At 44.6% G+C, this 6,000-nt stretch overlaps 1 protein-coding gene across 1 annotated transcript in view; it reads right to left on the reverse strand.

The window, feature by feature from the left end:
* Positions 1-6,000, reverse strand: part of COL23A1 (collagen type XXIII alpha 1 chain) — a 625,256-nt gene that overhangs the window by 509,778 nt on the left and 109,478 nt on the right. The window lies entirely within an intron of this gene.

A 6,000-nucleotide genomic window follows, 5' to 3' on the forward strand; every position in this document is an offset into this window, starting at 1 on the left:
CACGAGCTTGCACAGGACACACCACTGTGTACAAACTGTCCTCATGTTTCCATAACCAACCCGGGTTGGGGGAAAGTTGCTGGGCTCTGCATGGAGCTGGGAACAACTGTGTCTTCAGTAGAGTGCAACTGCCTAACTCTTAGGGCATTATGCCTGGTCTCCCCTGGTGCCTACTGCCTTCCGCCTCAGAGCTATTACTCAGATGCCCTGCACTGTTCTTTGCTGCAAACCTGGGAGGGCAAAAGAAGGCTCAGCCCTAGCCAAACACAGCCTCTCATTTCTCAGACAAACAGCTTGAAATGGAAAATACCAAGCACCATAGTTTCCAGACTTTCTTGGATGTTAATTAGCTTCCCCCCGCTACACACACACATACACATACACACTCCTAACTTAAGCGTTGATGAATCAGAAACACCTGGAGACTTCTCTTAAAATACAAGGGAATTTTAAATTCAAGAGCAAAGGCTATACATCTGTATTTTTGGCAAATACAACAGATTTCGGCTAAGACAACCGGCTATCTCAGAATGCAATGTCTGATTCCTTCTGGGGATTAGCTGTCACCGATACAGAGCTTGTTAATTCCCATCCTGGGGCTTTGCCAGTGCCATTCCTTCTTCTACTTATTATTCTACTTGTCTGTTTGTTTGCTTCCTAGAAACCCATGTTCCTTACTTCTGACAAGTCCTAGCTTAAATCTTGAAAGAAAAAAGAAGCAGTTGCTATTGTGTCTGCTTCTACTCATGGTGACCCCATGTGTGTTAGAACAGAGCTGGGCTCCATAGGGGTTTTCCGTGGCTGGTTTTTCAGAAGTAGATTGCCAGGCCTTTCTTCCAAAGTACCTCTCGAACTGTCAACATTAAGTAGCCAAGGGAATGAACTCTGGCTTAAATTGTAGCCCTTCATAAAATTCTTCAACTAAGCACACTCATGATCACTCACTCACTTTTTTACCTACGTAATAGACACTCCAGATGGAAGATGTCTGTTATTGCTGACTATTAAGAATTGGTAGATGTTCACCCATTTCAAGAGATGGCATACAATCAAGAATTGATGGTAGTGAAGGAAGAAGTTGAAGCTACACTGAAGGAATCAGCAAAAAACAAGGTTCAAGGAATTGATGGAATTCCCATTGAGATGTTTCAACAAAGAGGTGCCACACTGGAAGCACTTACTCATCTATGCCAAGAAATTTGGAACACAGGTACCTGGCCAACTGACTAGAAGAGATCCATATTTGTACCCATTCCAAAGAAAGGTAATCCCACAGAATGTGGAAATTATTGGACAATAACATTGATATCACACACAAGCAAAACCTTGCTGAAGATAATTCAGAAATGGTTGCAACACTATATTGACAGAGAACTTCCAGAAATGCAAGCTGAATTAAGAAGAGGATGTGGAATAAGGGATATCATTGCTGATGTCCAATGGATCTTGGCTGAAAACTGAGAATACCAGAAAGATGCTTACTTGTGTTTTATTGACTATGCAAAAGCATTCGATTGTGTGGATCATAACAAATTGTGGATGACATTGAGAAGAATGAGAATTCCAGAACACTTGATTGTGATCAGGAGGAACCTGTACAAAGATTAGAAGGCTGTCATTCAAACAGAACAAGGGGAAACTGTGTGGTTTAAAATCAGGAAGGAAGTGAGTCAGAGTTGTGTCCTTTCACCATACTTATTCAGTCTGTATGCTGAACTATATGAAGAAGAACATGGCATCAAGATTGGAGGAAGACTCATTAACAATCTGCAATATGCAGATGACATAAACTTGCTTGCTGAAAGTGAAGATGACGTGAAGCACTTACAGCTGAAGATTAAAGACTGCAGTCTGCAATACGGATTACACCTCAACCTAAAGAAAACAAAAGTCCTCACAACAAGACCAATAAGTAGAACCACAATAAATGTAGAAAAGATTGAGGTTGTTAAAGATTTCATATTATTTGGTATCACAATCAACACCAATGGAAGCAGCAGTCAAGATATCAGACTACGTACTGCACTGGGCAAATCTGCTGCAAAAGTCATCTTTCAAGTGATGAAGAGCAAAGATGTCTCTCTGAAGACTAAAGTGCATGTAACTCAAGCCATAATATTTTCAATTGCCTCATATGATGTGAAAGCTGGACGATGTATAAGGAAGACAGAAGAAGAGTTGATGTTTTTGAGTTGTGGTGTTGGAGAAGAATACTGAAAGTACCATGGACTGCCAGAAGAACTAACAAGTCTGTCCTGGATGAAGTGCAGGTGGAACACTCCTTGGAAGCGAGAATGGCCAGACTTCATCTCACCTACTTTGGTCATGTTGTCAGAAGGGACCATTCCCTGCAGAAGGATATTGTTTAGATTACCTAATGCCAGTGTGACAGGAATGTACCACAAATGGGATAGCCTTAACAAACAGGAGTTTATTGCTTTACAGTTTAGGAAGCTAGAAGTCTGAGTTCCAAGTGCCAGGCTCTAGGGGCTGTGTGAAAGTTCCTCAACCTTGGGCTTCAGCTCTGCCTCTTGCTCCTAACCCACTGAAGCTACAGACATCTCTTCACTCAGACAGCTACTGGCTGCTGAGGCTAACAAGCCTGTGGTTGACAAGTAATAAGGCACAGTTACGAAATAACATGGCAGGCCATTGATTCAAGTCCATTGAAAGTCCCAAGGTCGGCAGAGCATGGCAGGCTGCTGAACAATGACACAGCTACATGCAGGGTTCAAGCATGCCATAAGCTAGAAACTTTTCCCCAAGGCTTCTCCTTATTTACAGGAAGCAGACCATGTCCCAAAAGCAGCTACTCAGTTGCTCATGGTCCACCCTGGAGTTGATTACCAGCCTCATCATGGCAAATACTATATCTAGTTGCCCAACCACTCAACCAGGCCCAGCCAATTTGGCACACAAACTTAACCACCACAATTCCACCCCTTGTCAACTTGGCACCTGTACAGATCTTCAATGGGTGGTATCTGTACAGATCTCTTTACTGGGTGACTCTAGTCCCCTAGTTCCTGAGTGAAAACCTCACCCCATTGGCCTGGTGGGCCCCATTGCTCTCCCTCTTGGGCATAGCAGCCCTGCCTCCTCACTCTTGGGCAGCAGCTATGTCTCCATCCCACTAGCTCACATGAACAATCAGCCCCACACTCCAGAACCAAGTTGGTGAAGGTGTGGCTCTTTGAAACCTAGGGAGCTGTGGTGGTTCCACCCCCAAAGGCCATGGTCCTACTCTTTGAGGCTGAGGCAGCTCTGCTTCCTGTTTCCTTGGTCTCTCTGCTTCTGTCAATTAATGCCTCAGGGCAACCCACTCTGCTGGAAATCTTCCTGCCCAAAGGACACTTAGCTTTCTTGCTCCATGCGCTGGCCAACCTGCTACTCCATCTCATGCTGGTCTCTTCTATCAATTAATACCTGAAGGCAACCCACTCTGCCAGGAAGCCGCCTACCCAATGGCACCCGGCTTTCTCCTCCATGGGCTGGTAAGCCTGGGCTGTTTAATGTTGGTCTCTGGGCTCTGCTACTGCCATCTCTCATGCTGGTCTCTCTGCCGGTGTCTCTCCTCTGTCAGTCTCTTGGCTCTGCTGCTGCTGTCTCTCACGCCACATGCTGGGGTCTCTCTGCCAGTGTCTCAGATCAAGGACACACTCCACTCCTGTTTCCACATTTTAGGTATCTGTCAGAGCAGCACCCCACTCTCTCAGTACCATATTCTGTTCTGCTTACCTAGTGCAACTCTGACAGGAATATACCACAAATGGGATAGCCTTAACAAACAGGAGTTTATTCTGTTACAGTTTAGAAGGCTGGTAGTCTGAGTTCCAAGTGCCAGGCTCTAGGGGCTGTGTAAAAACACCTCAACCTTGGGCTTCAGCTCTGCCTCTTGCTCCTAGCCCACTGAAGCTAGAGGCATCTCTTCACTCAGGCAGCTACTGGCTACTGAGGCTAACAAGCCCAAGGTCAACAAATAAAATGGCACAGTTCCGATATTATCAAACAACATGGCAGGCCATTGATTCAAGTCCATTGAAAGTCCCAAGGTCGACAGAGCATGGCAGGCTGCTGAACAATGACATAGCTACATGCAGGGTTCAAGAGTGCCATAAGCTTGAGACCATTCCCCAAGGCTTCTCCTTATATACAGAAAGCAGACCACATCCCAAAGGCAGCTACTCAGTTGTTCATGGTAGATCTCACCATGGAGTTGATTACCAGTCTCATCATGGGGAATACTACATCCAGCTGCCCAGCCACTCAACCAAGCCCAGTCAAGTTGACTCACAAACTTAACCACCACAGATACCATGCTTGGTAAAATGGAGGGTCAATGAAAGAGGGGAAGACTCTCAACGAAATAACCAACAAAGTGACTGCAACAATGGGTTCAGGTATAGCAAGAATTGTGAGGCTAGCCCAGGACCAGACAGTGATTCATCCTTTTGTACATGTTGTACTATTGGTCGCTATGAGTTAAGGCTGACTCGACAGCACCTAACAACAACAACATTAAGTCTCCACTTCCCCTTGTCCTAGTAACAGCACCCAGATTTTTCTCTTCCCACCCTGACATCAAGTTCATGGGTTGAGTGAAGCTGACCCATCCCCCACTAGCTACAAAGGTGGTGTTATGAATTGAATTGTGTCCTTTCAAAAGATATGAAGTTCTAAGCTCTATACCAGTGAATGTGACCCTTTTTTTGGAGAAAGAGGGGTTTCTTTTGCAGATAATATTAGTAAAGTTAATGATGTCATACCAGAGTAGGGTAGGTCCTGATCCCTTCTGAGTGGTGACTTATAAAATGGGAATCACACATAGGAGGAAGACAGATACCATGTGAAAATGGAGACAGATAATCTACAAACCAAGGAACTCCAAAGGTAACTGGCAGCCACAAGAAACTAGGAGGGGGCGTGGAATAGTTTACCTCATAAAACCATCTGAAGAAATTGAATGATACCTTGATGTGGATTTCCAGCTGTGAGACAATAAATTTCTATTCTTTAAAGATATGCACAGTGGTATTTGGGTATGATAGCCCTAGGAAACAAAGACCAATGGGCATACGTCTTTGGCTTGGTCTCCATCTACTGATCCCAGTGACTAGTTCAAAGATGAGCAAGCAACATGCATTAGTTAAAGAGAGTCAATCCCAAGGCTTTTCCAGAAACTACTGAAAAAGAAGTACTGTGTCCACTGGAATTTCTGAGCCTGGAATTGTTGGAAGCCTAACATAGCAATTCATTATTTCTCACAATTCTATGGATTAACTGGGCTCAGCTGGGCAATTCTTCTGTTCAACCTGGTTCCAGATCCCAGAATTCAAGTGGTTTATCAAGCTTCTGCTTGTATCACACTTGCTCATGTCCAACAGGCCAAAGTAAATCATATAGCCGAGCTCAGACTCAGTGTGGGAGAACTACACATAGCATGAGTATCTGGAAACATGGGTCATGGAAGCTACCACAGTCTAACGCAGAGGGCCTGCCCAAGGATGAACTCATGCAACTATTCTTAATTGTTGTGTTGTCAGGTGGAGTCCCTAGGTGTTGCAAATGGTTATGGTACCTCATAAGAAAGGCCTGGTAATAGACTTCTGCACAATTTGCCATTGAAAACCTCACAGAGCACAGTTCTACTCAGACACACATAGGGTTGTCATGAGTGGAATCAACTCAACAACAACTGTTTCTTTTGTGTTGTCAGGTAGAAACTCTCAAAATTAATCAAGTGTTGGAGGGATCCAGCAAAATGACGGACTAGGCAGAAAGACTGCACAGACCCTCTTCAACAAAGAAAAGGGAAACCAATTAACACAGACACAGAAGATAATCCTGGATGCCTGAGCCTGGAAGGGAAGGATATAGAAGTGAACTAAACCCCAACTAGCAGAAGAATTTGCATGAAAATACCAAAAAAGGAGACAGACGGAGCTGCGGTCTGGCAGCGATCCTGAGTGATCCTGACGGCACAGACAGCTTGGAGATTCC

This window comes from Orycteropus afer, unplaced genomic scaffold, assembly GCF_000298275.1.
Source record: "Orycteropus afer afer isolate SDZICR_OR568_19922 unplaced genomic scaffold, OryAfe1.0 scaffold00366, whole genome shotgun sequence".
NCBI lineage: Eukaryota > Metazoa > Chordata > Mammalia > Tubulidentata > Orycteropodidae > Orycteropus > Orycteropus afer.